Here is a 15,220-nt window from a genome sequence, read left to right as displayed (position 1 = left end):
GATTTCTCCCCTACTGCAAAAGAATTTATATTCTTTTAAGCAGCACACACAATTTTTTTTTTCAAAATACACCATATACTAGGCCAGAAACCTGCTTGAATAAATACAGAAAACCAAAAGCATGTACACTATCAGAACATCGCATATTGAAACTAAAAATTAATCACAAAAGAAATGGGAGAAATTTCACAAACACCTAGATGTTAAATTATACACTTCTAATTACTCAGGAGGTTATAGAAAAAAATCAGGGAAGAAATTAATCAATGCCTGGAATAAAATAATAATTCTGGTACAGCATACCAGAACCTACAGGAATCAGTGAAAACAGTTGTAAGACAAAAGTTTATTTCTGTCAAGGATTACATTAGAAAAACTGTGAGCTCAAATAAATAACCTGATAACACCTCTCCAGATACTATAGAAACAAGAGTAGTCTAAACTCAAGCCTAGTAGTATAGGGAGAAAAATCATAAAGATCAGAGCACAATTTAACAATGAGATAAAAAAAATACAAAGAATTAATGAACCAAAGAGCTAGTGCTTTGAAAGAATAAGCAAAATAGACAAACCCTTAGCCAAACTAGCCAAAGAGAAAAAGACTCACATCAATGCAGTTAGAAATGTAAAAGATTAAATCATAACAGACACTGTCAAAATCTAGAAGATCATTAGTAACTAGTATAGTATGAAAAATTGTACTCCTACAAATTGAAAAATTTTGAAGAAATGAAGAGTTTCCTAGACACATATTAATTACTAAAAGTGAGCCAAGGATATATAAAAACTCTGAACAGCCCAATGAAAGACAATGATATTGATGTATCAAAAAAAATAATCCAATTAAAAAAAGTCCAGGATTGATGCATTCATGATAAGACCTTCAGGTAGGTTATAATGTCAATATTCCTCAAACTTTTTAATGAAATAGAAAGGAAAGGGATGCTTCCAAATTCATTCTTGGAATCACTCTGCTTCTAAGATCAGACAAGGAATGAGCTAAAATGAAAACTACAGGCCAATTCCTTTAATGAATATAGGTGCAAAAATCCTCAACAAGATATTGACAGAAGATTGAAAAGCATCAAAGGTTCATACAACATGACAAAGTAGGTTTTATCCCCAGGGGAAAAGGATGCTTCAACATATGCAAAACAATGGAAAGTATAATACAGCAAGAAAATTCACACAATTATATCAACAAATGCAGAAAAAGATTTTGATAAAATTCAACATCCATTCATAATAATAAAAAATTTGAAGAAAATAGGTGTAGAAAGAGACCTTATATCAATCTGATAAAAGTCATTTATAACAAACCAATGGCCAATATCTTATTAAATGGGAAAAATCTGAAAGACTTTCCTCTAAAATTGGGAACAAGACAAGGAGGTCTACTATTGCCACTCCTGTTCAATATAGGGCTTGGAACATTAACTAGACCTACCATGCAAATGTGAAGGAATAAAAGGGATATGTATAAGAAAGGAAGTAGTCAAATAATTATTATTTGCAGATGACATGATCCTTTACATAGAAGACCAAAAAAATTCCAACAAAATATTTGTACAATTAATAACCAAATTCAGCAATATAGCAATATACAAAACCACCCAACAAATCAATTGAATTCAAGTACACTAATAATGAATCTACTGAGAGAGAAATTATAAAAATACTGTACCCATAAAAGTATAAAGGAAAATTAAATACTTAGGAATGAACCTAACAAAAGAAGCAAAAACCTCTGGAATAAAAACTACACTATTCTGAAAAAGGAAATCAAAGAAGACATCACAAAATGGCAAGACATCTTGTGTTCCTGGATAAGCAGAAGCAAAATTTGTCAAAATAGACACACTTCCAAAACTAATATATAGAATTAATACAATCACAATAAAAATACCAAGGCATTCTTCAAAGAATAGGAAAAAAAAAAACAATTCTAAAATTATTATGCAACCAGAAGAGATATCCTGGGTTATAAAGAAAAACAAGAGGCATCACAGTCCTCAATTTCAAGTTATGTTACAAAGCCACCTTCTTAAAAACATCACAAAAACAGATATATGGATCAATGAAACAGAATCAAGTTCACAGAAACAACCCCAGACACACCTCGCCACCTGATCTTTGAGGAATGGGCCAAAAACATATGCTAAAGGAACGATAGCTTTTTCAGCAAATGGGGAGCAGAAAACTGGCTATACGTATAAAAAAGATTCAAGGTAGGCCCATCTGTCTCTCAGCTGATGAAACTAAGATCACAGTTAAAGATCTAAATATTACAACAAAAACAAACTGCTGGAAGATAAAATAGGTAAACTTCTTGAAGTCATAGGCATAGGCAAGGACTTTCTAAAGAGTACCCCAAGTTCACAAGAAAAAAATCAAGATTCAACTAATGGAATTGTATAAAATTTTAAAAACTTCTGCACAGCAAAGGAAACAACCAACAGAGTGATAAAACAGCATACAAAATGGTTAAATTTTTTTCCAACTATCCTTTGGACAGACGATTAATATCTAGAATATATGGAGAAGTTAAACCAAAAAGTAGATCCCAAAATAAAAGACTCAAGCAAACAATGGGCAACCAAAATGATAAAACATTTCTGGAGAAAAGTGCAAAAATGCCTGATAGGTACTTGGAAACAAAATCAACATTACTGTCCTTAGAGAAATGCAAATTAAAACAACACTGAGATTTCATCTTACTCTAGAAAGAACGGCAATCAAGAAATTAAATAATACAAATTTTAGTGAGGCTGTGGTGGAAAAGGAACCCTCCTACATTGTTGATGGGAATGTAAACTATGGGAAATCAGTATGGAGATTCCTCAACAAACTAAAATTAGAAATTCTATTCAGCCCAGCTATACCCCTACTAGGTGTCTTCACAAAAGATTATTACAGTGATATTTACATACTTATGTTTATTGAAGCACAATCTATAATAGCTAGATATTATAAGTGTCATATATGTCCATCAATAGATCAATGGATAAGAAAATGTGGTTTTTATACACAAGGGAGAACTTTTCCATTATACAGAAGTATAAATTTGAGTCATTTGTAAGAAAATTGATGCACCCTGAAACCATAATATTAAGTGAAATAAATTAGGCACACAAGCATAAATACTGTATTTTTTTCTCACATAAGAAATTCAAAATATAAATAAATTAAAGAGCAAAATAAAAGGCAGATAAAAGAAAACAGGGAGATAGATCTCTTACAAAAGGGAAGGGAACCGAAGATGGAATGAGGGGAGATACGAGCAAGGAAAAGGGATGTAAGTTGAATTAAGATGTGTCACGTACATGTATCAAATACTCAGAAAGAAAGTAATCACTATGAATTATAGATATGTACTAATGAAAAATTTTATTGTTCTACACTCTGTAGTCACACATGCTCCCCAACTGATGCTTTTTAGTGTAAATAAAATGTTGATTCACAGAATACCAAGACACTTCTCTGGTAAAATTTTTAAAAAGAGTTGTTACAAAATGAAAAAACGGTTAATTCAGCTTGAGTTTGGCTAAGGAAGGAAAGTGGATAATAGCTTTCTATCATTAATATGGGATTGAAATTCTTAATGCAAATTTTTAGTTCTGAGAACATTTTAATTAATAATTTAAAATGTTTGTCCCATTTCAATTTGAAATTAGATTCAAATATTCTGCAATCCTTTTAGCTCCTCTATTGAAAATCTGAGATCAACAACACTAAATGCAAGCTCCTGACAAACTCTCTGCTCTAAACACCCTAAAACTTTTGAAGCCGGAGCAATTTCTAGCTAAATGTAGTCAACTTAAATATTTATTGAATGGGAGAATCCAAGCATCTTTCCAGTTGTCATAGTAGAGATTGAAATTCCTCTCATCTAAACTACTGCACTGAGCATCAAAGGTTTCTTTCTCTATAAAGTTTCTGGTGAAACATAGATGTAATCGTCAAGTTTTTAGGAAATACAACATATGTGCCAAGGTGAGAAAATGTTTGATACAGTAATAACTAAACAAAAAAGAAAACAAAACATAACTTGGGTTTGGAAGTGAACATTAGGAAGGTGAAATTTTGGAAAGATATTGCTTCATTTTTCAAGCTTTATTTTCTTCAAAAATTTCAACTCAAATGTTACAAATGAAACTGGAGGGTCTCCAAGCTATCTTTAAAATGGAATGTACTTTCATATAACAATGCCTGAGAACACTATTCTAACCACCATTTAAGATCCAATCAACTACTTTTTCATCATCAAGCTTTTGTCATATATTCATGACCAAAAACTTCTTCTCTTATTAGTAGGAAAGACACAAATAAAATATCACCAAATTCTTAATGCTCATTACATCTTACCTTGTTGATATTTCCATTTCTGGGTTGCTCATTTTTATGGTGAGAACTGTTCTGAAATATGCTCTTAGACTCTTCATATTGCCTAATGTTGTACTGGTAAAATATGGTTTAATGCTGTTAGAGGATGGAAGAAGAAAGGGAAAGAATTAAAAAAAAAGAAGAAAAGAACAAGGAAAAGTAGAGAAGGAAATTAAAGTAGGTTGATGAAGAATGATAAAAAAGTAAGAAAATAAAAATATGAGTAATTAAATCTAAAACCAAGTAGAAAAACTTTCGCAGTGGATTTCGCTTGCAAGCACACAGTCATAATAAATAAACATAAAGAAACTTAAAATTTTATAAATTAATTTTAGACTTTATTGAACCTCCTAAGAGTGGTTTGACTTAGAATATTACTTCTATAAATTACATGAGTTGTGTTCATATTTATATTCTTATTATAATATGATGATATATCATATTATATGATATATAGACTTCTTAGAAAACATACATAAGTAAGGAACTGGTTCTAATTTTTTGGTGAATACAATTACTTTATATTAGTATGTGTGTATATTTTACACACATATGCAAATATTTTAAGGTATTATTATATAAAATATACTGCCTTATATGTTTTTCATATATTGTAACAATACAGGAATTCCACATTTTTAAACGCAGTTAATTGTGCTGTATCTTATCATGTGATTTACTAAGTCCCATAAATATTCCAATACTTGCAGAGTACCACTGCTCCATATATGATTGATTGTAAATATGCTATATGAAACAGTGGGAGGAAGGAGACAGGGAAGTCTTTTTAGGAAAGGATTATATTGATCCAGCAAATATATCAGAAACCAGAATATACCACCTCAAAATATGTGTATTTGGCATAAACACTGATGAGCTAAAGGCAGTTAAGAAACAGATGCAGGAAAACTCTCTGCCCTCCCTCTGTTTTCTCAAAAGCAGGATGTAGCTGTACAAAGACAAAACATTTTATCTTCCCTTTCAGCCACGGAGACAAGGGTTAATCACTGAAAAGAACCTTCGACTTGTATGTGCCCTGGTCACTTCTCTAAAACTCTACTGGCCTTCTTAAAGATAGTATATAAGCTTGACTTTTCAAAGTAAAACCAATCAAACTCTTAGATTTGAAGAAATTTAAGAATTAATTCACACACACATATATTTAAAAATGCCTAGCCAACTTAAAAAAAAGAACTACATTAGACAACTCAGAAATACCTTTCAGAAAAATAAATGGGAAAAAATGAAAAATAAAGACAAAAATCAAACAAATTTGACTTGTTAGAAATGATAATATTGACAAACAAGTAGCAAGACATAAAGAAAATATAAATTACCAATATCATGAATGAAGGAAGGAGTACTGTTAGAGATGCCACAATATAATTATCAGAAGAATAACAAGAAACTATCAAATATATATATATATATATATATATATATATATATATATATATCACTAGTATATTTTATTTGGACAAAATTAAAAAAACTAGATAAAAGTTAAAACAAAAAGTCTGGATTGCTCTATATCTATAATAAAAATTATTACTTCTGTTATTTAACTAAAGTCACTCTATAATGAAAATTCACTGAGTGGATGTCTACTAGTTAATTCTATGAAATATTTAAAAAGGAAACGAATTGAAACACATTCTTAAAAATTAGAGAAGGAAACACATGTCATGTTGTTTTATGATGCAGAAAAAACCTTGAGAATAAAATATGACAAACATACACCATATAAAGACAAATATGAACATTGTCAATAACTTAGATGCCAGAGTACTTAACAATATATTTATTAGAATAAATTAAAAATCAAATCTATTAAATACAAAATGGATAATCCATCACAACTAAAAATTTTATACTAGGAATCCAAGGTTTATTCACTGTTTCGGAATAAATCAAACCCCATTAAAAGAATGAAGCAAAAAAGAGAAAACATAGCTCAAATAACAGAAAATTTAATTACTATATTTAAATCCCTATTTATGATAAATTTTTTTCAGAAAAGTAGAAGTAGAAAATAACTTCTTCAATCTAATAACCAACACCCTTATGTTAAATAAAACAAATCAGAAACACGAGTCTAACACCGAGAAGAATCCAAGAGTATCATACCTCATCATTTCTATTCACCATCGTTGCAGAAATCATTACCACTCCAATAAGACCAGACATAAAAAGTATACATCAACAACAAGAAAGAAAAATATTTTTATTTGTAGATGGATCAACTGTGTTTTTATAAAAATTTTTAATTATCAAAGTGTGAGAACAAATAGAATATATTAAAAATATTTTCCCAACATAAATATATTAAAAATTATAAGAAAGGAAAAAGTTGTGAGTAGAAGAAACCAAAAGTTATTATAACATTAAGAAATTCATAAATAATGGCACCTGAAACACATAATAATTAGAAACAGGGTTTAACAAAAGTTTATCAGAATCATAACATTATAAACTACAAAACATTGTTAAGATTAAGTAAAAATGATCTAAATAGAGATATAACATATGTTCATAAGTTAGGGAATTCAATTGTTATTTATATATTAAATGAAATCTCATCATCTCAGATAGACTTTTTGTTTGGTACCAGGGATTGAACCCAGGGTCTCTTCATTGAGCTAATTTCTATTTGTAAATTTATTTTTATTCTGTGACAGGGTTTCACTAAGTTGCACAAATAGGTGTTGAGCTAGTGATTCTCCTGCCATTAAGGATTGCCATATTTATGTGTTAAAGGGATAGATGTTAATTATGGTAGGCCTTTTGGGCCACATAAAAGGTGTTTGCTATTTTTCCCTCTCTTCATTCTCCTTTAACTTCCTCCTCCCTTTTCTTCTCTTGTTCTTTTTGACAATACTTTAAATATGCATAAAATTATGATTAGTTTGCATTCCATAAAAAAAGACCTTACAAGCATAGTTTGGCAATTACTGCTATAGAGTAAAAACTAGATCCACAAATGCACTCTACAAAACTTCAAAATTATTTAATGGAATAAGAAAAATCTTTTCAACAAGTAATGCTTGAAAAACTGGGCATCCACATTAAACACAATTTAATCTCAATCCCCACCTCATAACAAACACAAAAACTAACTCAAGGAGAATTCACAGTAATTATACACAATGAAAAACCTCAAGCCACTTAAATAAAAAGCAACAACAACAACAACAACAGCCAAATCAAAGAGGAAATTATCTTTGCAGTGCGATACTGCATTTTTTTTTTTTTTTTTTGGTCTGGACTTAGTGTGAAAAAACAATAAGAGAAAAAATTGATAAATTGGACTTTCAACAAAACTTAAAATTTTCATTCTTCAAAAGATACCTCAATGTAAACCATAAACTTGTAAAAAATACATGCAAAACATGTACCTAACAAAGAATTTCCATGTAAGATCCATTAAACTGTCTCATAGCTCAGGACAAATTTTAAATGGACAAAAGATTTGAAAGAAACATCATGTAGGAAAACACATGAATCATTAATATTCAGATGGAATACTATGTGTGCCTGTGTGTGTGTGTGTGTGTGTGTGTTCATTTTGGTGTGATCCTTGAGATCACATATGCTAGGCAAGTGGTCTATCACTGAGCTACAACCTTTCCACTGATACAAAATTTTTAAACATGCAGAATTAATCTATGGTGATAGAAACCAATTTCTTGGGGAAGGAGGTGTATAGCACTGATTGCACAGGGCAACTGGAAACTCTTTAGAGGAATTTAAATTTTACACCTTTGGATCAAGGCAGTAGTTATGTGTGAATATATGTCAAAATTTTGTTACTTTTGGGATATTTCACTGAAGGTAAATTTAACTGAAATAATGATTAAAATAATAATCACTTCAGCACTTACTCCCCAATAGGTGGAAGTATTTTTGGAAAATAGTATTTTCATCATTTTTGAATCAAGGTAACATAGATGGGTTATTATGACATTTAATTTATATTGTATATGTTTGAAATTTTAAAACCCTTCTTTTGTCCTGTACTTATGCTGGAATATTGATTTTTGGAGCTTTTCATTTATTCAATGAAGACTGCTAGATGTGACTTTTTTTACTCCAAGAAAATAGGACTACCAGTTTCACTGTGTCCGTAAGTGAAACAAGTGGTTCAAGACCATTTGCTTCATTTTTTTTCTTGAACTTGAAAATAGTTTTTAATTTCTTTTGCTAAGCAAAAGAAGGAAAAAAGTCACATGAACTTAACTTTCTGGACATTAGCTGTCATTATAATTTCCTATTGAAAAGTATCATTCCTTCAAGTTATTTAGGGAAGTAACTAGCTATGTTAAAAAAATTACACATATATACTTCTGTTTTCTATGTATGGAACTACCTCATGCAGATATTTTAATGATGTTTACAGGATAACATTACTATTTGATGATAGCACAATTTCCTCTTTCAAACAGAAATCATAGACATGGGCATTCAATAAAGTCTGAATATATAGTGACAGATACTCAGTGTCCTTACAAACCATAAGAACAAATATAGTTCCTTTTTGTAAAGTCAAAGTTTTAAAAATCAATGTTAGAAAATTGCCTATTATATGACACACAGTCCAAGATAATTTCAAACAAGAACACTGTTACCATAACTTTTAACAATCTTGCATGTTAGTAGGACTATCCTTTCATCATCACCTCTAAGCATGTCACGACATTCTACCATGTGACAGGTCTATCAGATATTATGAATCAGTTTTCACAGTATTTACTTCAAACACCTTCTTTGCCTATGTTCCTGAGCGGCAGAACCTGGGATGCTAGAAAGTATACTTAAAAATCTCAATTGCAATTAGGATTGAATGCATGATTTAGAGTACACTGAAAAGAAGCTTTTTACATAAGACATTGATCAGAATGTACTATAGGGACAAAAATGGTGTTAAGCATCCATTTTTCACAAGGATGAATTAGGGCAGAAGTGCTGAGATTCTACAGTTTACAACTTTGGCAGCAACTCTCTGGCTCCTTACTTCTGGGTCATGGCAAAGGCAGCATCTCCTATGGCAGTTCATCTGTATTGTAGGATTGCATGAAAGTTCAAATAGTCTCTCTCTTCAGCCCTTTCAACAATAAGTTATTTTACATCACTTAATAAATTCCTCTTGCTTAAAGATGTTAATATAGATTCTGGTTTTTGTAATCAAGATCCCCTCATCAATATTGTACACTTACATAAAACCATTCAATTGAAGAAGATCTAGAGGTAGAGAAACCCATCTTCCCTGCTCAGATATGTGTAACAAGAAACAAGTCCAGGAATCTTGGCAAATAACTTAAGTCCTAGGAGTATCTGGCACAAACTATAACAAAATTCACTTCTGTAACCACTTAACAATGTGTTCAACTGTTTTCTTACTGCCTTAGCAAAATCATCTTTCTAGCTCATAATTAGTTTTGTCTACACCTTTTGACTCTCACAACTGCAATCCTTCCATGTAATGCATCTATTAAATAAAATATAAACAAAAATTTGGTCTTTAAAACAATAAGGATAAAAGGGCTGGCTTACTAATGGGTTACATGATCTCTGCTGGATCCGAGTCTGTGAGAAATGCATGTGAAGAATATTTCTGATTGCACATTTTTGCTAGTTCTTGTTCATATACACAAAAAGTTGAAGAGAAAATTTGAGACCATTTTCATTTTTAATTTCTTAAAAGCACAGCTCATCTCTCTTAACAAAATAAATCAGAACACACAATGATGATGCCTCTGAACTTTGCCATGACTTTTCATTTATGTCTGTTAGCCTTTGTTTGACTGTGAAGCTCTGCAAATTAGAGTTCAAAGGCAATCATGTGTGCAAAGTAAATTATTAGCTGAGAATGTTCCCTGAGAAACCACTATGTTTCATAATTTTTGGAGATATAAAAGCTTTTGAAATGTTACCATTTATATACATAACTTGCAAAGAAACACCTTTCTTTGGAATAAATTACTCAGAGTCCTGTTTTTATCTCTTTTGGTGACTCACAATATACAAAACTGTTTAGAAAAAGGAAAACAGGAGGCTTCCTGAAGACAGAATAATATGATTACTTTTACTTTCAAACCTAAAAGTAGGCTCTTGCATGTTAGGCTAAAATGCAAATTTTAGCCAGCACTGTACTTCAAATGCAGAGGCAACAGTCACTTTCAGAAAAGACAGACCCACTGTGAGCAAAAGAGAGAAGACAATGAATCTGACTGAGCTGGCATTGTTGAAACAGGGCTCTGATTTGTGGCTCAACAGTTGCCTCTGCAGGCTTCAATTATAAGAATAGCTGGAATAGTATTTCTCCACAATATTACTGGTATAACTTGAAAAGAAATGTTATATAGAATCTCAGTTTGTGTGTGCTTATGTGTGTGTATGCATACGTGTGTGTGTGTGTCTGTGTATGTGTAGTCATTATGCAAAGTGAGTTATTCGAAAGAAAATCAACTGCTCTTATCATAAAGTGCGTGGTAAGTTGAGCGATGCTTTTTGTGGAAGTTGTAGGGTATTAATAATAGAGCATTTTAACTAGAGATATGCTTACAGCCAGTTATTTAGAGAGTCTACTACAAGTTTGAATTGTACTAGAATCTTTCTTTTGGCATGTTTTAAACACTACTTGCTCAAATATGTGCAGATTCTTTAAAGGACCTTAGTAAAAATTGATAAAACTAAAATGACAACCATAGTTTCATTGTACTAGTTTACGCACTAGAATAGGAAAAGAAAAAATGGTAAAAATATGAACAGTAAGAGAACAGTTGACCATATTACACAGGAAGGCTAATTCTATTTAAGAAACTGAACTAATTAGCTTTTCTAGAGCCTATTTTTGAGAACAGTACAAGTTATGTAGTCAATATAAAAGGAAATATTCAGAAATGTGTAACTTCCTTGTATCCCAGCAATTTTTAGTTAGAAAATAAAATTTAAAAGATTTTAATTGTAATAAGAATACCTAATTTCACACATAACAAGATATGTATAGCAGATGTAATAGGAAACAATAAAATGTCATAGGAAGCAAAAAGAAGATGATTTAGATACAGTGAGAGACATCTCATGAGCTTGGATAAGGAACACAAAGTTTTAATACTATAAGATTACTATAATCAACAAATTTTACAATAATCTACAAAGTAAACATGATTCTAAGCAAAATATTTTTAGGATTTTGCAAAATGATTCATATTCATATAACAGAATAAATAAGAGAGTTAGATATTCTGTAAAATGAAAATTAAGACAAACTTACCTTTTAATATATTATAAATTAATTATAATACTAAGCTGTAGAATCAAAGTACATATTTAAATATGCAAACAAATAGGAAGTTCTAATATATATTACATTTTAATTTGAAATTAAATTTTGGTAACATTTGCATTTCAAGTCACAGAATACTTGATATTTCTTAATTTAAACATATTCGTTTAAAAAATGTTGGCTACCTGTTGAACTATATAAAATATAAACTTACTTAAGGTTTTTATTAATCATGTTAAATAAGGACAATTATCAACCTTATGTAACACATGAGAAAAATGAAATACATAGGTCTACAACCTGCTAAAGTCAACAGCAATATTACATAGTGGAGCTAGGTGTTCTGCTTGGTTTTTGCTACCATGGTACAGGAATTAGGCTAGCCATTTGAGGAAAAGGGTTTAAAATCCTACTGGCCTTAATTGTCCAAACTTTGATTCCAAATGGAATTTTAGTTTATTTCAATGAAAAGACAAAATTAAAAACATATTAGCAAAGATGGATAATTATGTGGATTACCTGAGATGGTAAAATGTGAATTACAATCTTTAAGATACATGAAGGATAGAAAAAAATCTATACATACCACAATCAGTATGAAAAAAAATTCAAAGTATGAGATGCATAAGAGAAAAAAGTATTTTGCTCTATGTATTTATTATTTATTATGAGCTATTTAAAAATTTTGGTTAATGTCTATTGTCACAACCTATTTATTAGTAAATAGGGTCTTCAATTTCTCAGAAAATAAATCAGTCTCTTCAATAAGTTATTTGGTCACCCTAGTTATATACAAAGGCAATTTTTTAAAAAAAATTAGAACAGAAAATCAGTAGAAAATTGTACATAGTACTATAGAAAGTGAGAAAATAAAAATTAACTGATCAGTAATTATTGAAAAAAATGCTCAGAAGGAAAGAATAAACAGAGAGAATAACGTAAGGAATAAAGACAGAAGGAAAGGTGAAAGAAGAAAAAGAAGGCAGTTGACTCAGATTCAGCAAGAAGACAACATACAAATGTTAGTTACATGATCACAATTGTTCAACATTTATAGGGAAATATTTGACTAAATTCCTTTGTGGACTTTGGAAAATAATTAAAGATTTATGCAAAATTTTGTTGATTGATTTTCACTGAAATAATATAGGTTCAAAAGAAAGTTGAATCCTATCAAAAATGTTAACAGATACTTAAATTCATTATCACAATCTGTATCAGCACTTTTAGGTCACTAGAGATAATATAAAATTATATTTATGGTTATGGGCAAACACTGATCATGTCAGAAATGGTATAAAGATGTCTGCCTTGGCACGGATGAATATTATCAAACAAAGCAAGGTATAAAACGCAATATGTAAAATGCTCTCAATTGTGTAAATGAAAACTATACATGTGTCTGACTTTTGAAAATGCTTAGTATTTTAACCTTAGAGAGTCAGTGGTGTTTTCCATTGAAAACTGAAAGCTCCAATCTTTGAATCAGTCATATTTGGTCCATCGTACACATTTCTCCTTTTCTTTTTTAACTTTTAAAACTTTTCATCAGCACAGACCCTGCATGTACATACTGCTGTGTTGTACATGTAGTTCTACCTCTAAATCCTTCATATACATTTGCTTCTTCTTCTGGACCTTAAAAAAGGGGAATTAGAATTGATGCTTGAATTATCTTAACTACATTCCTTGCTTTACTTAATCAAACTCGATTAATTTTAGTTAACTTAATCTCACGGGTTGAAGAAGTCAGTGCAGATTCTTGTTCCCTATCATGAAAATGTTTCCCCAAAACTTGTTTAATTCTAATTTAAAACATTTTGATCAGCAATGCATTTCTCTTTTCAGATATAATAAAATTGCCTTTTTTTCTTGGTGGTGCTATGGACTGAACCCAGAATCTTTGACTCAAATAAAAATTTATATTTATATTTATGTATTTTTTAAAATTTGAGACAAGATTCTAAGTTGCCTAAGATGAACTTGACCTTGTGATTCTCTCGCCTGCCCAACCTCAACAACCTAATTATTTCTCACCAACCATCACAACTTTTAAAGCAGAATTTTACTGAAGGCAACTTTACTCTGCCTAGGATTAGCAGTAAAAGTGGCAATTAGAAAGAGAATTTTTAAAAAAATTAAAAAGCAGCCTTGAAAGCAGAAGTGCAGACTTTTATTACAAAGTTTTGGAAGAGAAAAGGGAACTTAAGAGAGTAAATGTTGAAAAGTACTCCTAGGGCTGTTAGGAGGGAGGAAATGGATGTGTATTTAAAAGATAGCAGCCCAACACTTTGTCCTATAAAATATATTAAACGGACTGTAACATGGAGCAAGTAACTCACTTACTTGGTGTGTTGTTTAAACGGAAATCTTGAAAATTGTTTTAGCGGACAACAAATGATAGGTATATAAAAATAATTGCAGGAAAGGAGTATGAAATATGTAGTATTCCTTTCATATTTTATGTACTTAATATGGTGCCCATAATGCCTTATTTTTGAGAATGCAAAACTAAAACATTAATTTTCTCATAGGATTTCCTTCTCTCACACAGCTTACATTTTAGTTAATGAGATATCAAAGAAATTTTATTTAAGTTGAAATCTCAAATGGAGTTAACCAAAAGATTTGGGTAAAGGATGCTTCTTGGCTAGGAAACTGTTGATGTAAGAATAAGCACAAGAGATTTGAGGATCAACAGCAACAAAATAAGACTTTGGCTGGTAAAGTGAATTGCGACTAAAGTTGTAGATGATAAAGTCTGACTGGAGTTCAGTATGAGATAGATCATGCTGGGGGGGGTGTGTGAGATAATAATCTAATTGAATGAGTAGAATAAGATGATTCTAATCAGTTCTCATCAGCATGAATTGTTCTATCTTCATAAGAGATCACTTTTACTCTTCTTTGAACAATAGGTTATAGAGGAGCACAAATGAAAGCAAAAAGAGACAGTGGCTGTAAACAGTACATATTTAAGCAAGAAATGATACAGTCTTAGACTGACTGGAGAAACAAATGAGGAAGCACTGAGGAGTTGACAGGTTTGTTAAAATTCTCAGCACATATGGAAAACCTCTTTGCCTCTTTGCCAATAAATAAATGTCTGAATATTTTTAAATGAGCCCTGTTTTTCTGCCATGAATAGGACATAATACACTTCTATAAACCTGCCAGTGCAGGACTATAGAAATTTGATCATTGGTGATCATGGGAGTTAATACCCTTTTGAGTGCCTCTCTCAAATTGGAAAACCATAAAAAAAATCAAATGTTTGCTTCTCTACCAGAATTTTTACCGTACTCTATTTCTCTGTGCTTAATTTTATGTTTTACCTCACTAAATAGCAGTGAGGAATAATAACATAGCCTATTTTTGATAAAGTACAAAAATGAATTAATGCAAGCATGACAATAATGAACAATAAAATACTGCTTACTATTAGTGACAGCACTTCACAAACAAATAGATTGAATAATGGCGTAAGAACAATTTAAAATGTTGAGCCAAAAATATTCTTCAGTGGAGGAAGAAAAGGTTGCCTTTTGCATT

General features: G+C 30.7%; 1 protein-coding gene across 20 annotated transcripts in view; it reads right to left on the bottom strand.

Moving 5' to 3' along the window:
• The window catches only part of Pcdh15 (protocadherin related 15), a 1,622,160-nt gene that overhangs the window by 558,404 nt on the left and 1,048,536 nt on the right, over positions 1–15,220 (bottom strand). Inside the window, exon 1 of one of the 20 annotated variants that reach the window (XM_087184847.1) lies at positions 4,366–4,484. The exons of the other annotated variants lie outside the window; for them this stretch is intronic. The gene's annotated coding sequence lies outside the window, so the exon portion shown is untranslated. Of the gene's footprint in view, positions 1–4,365; positions 4,485–15,220 lie in introns of those variants that run through there. 20 annotated transcript variants of the gene reach the window in all.

This window comes from Heterocephalus glaber, unplaced genomic scaffold, assembly GCF_053883595.1.
Source record: "Heterocephalus glaber isolate CG9 unplaced genomic scaffold, H.glaber_assembly_v1.0 deba00001497, whole genome shotgun sequence".
Lineage (NCBI taxonomy): Eukaryota > Metazoa > Chordata > Mammalia > Rodentia > Bathyergidae > Heterocephalus > Heterocephalus glaber.
This window is presented reverse-complemented; position numbering and strand designations above follow the sequence as displayed.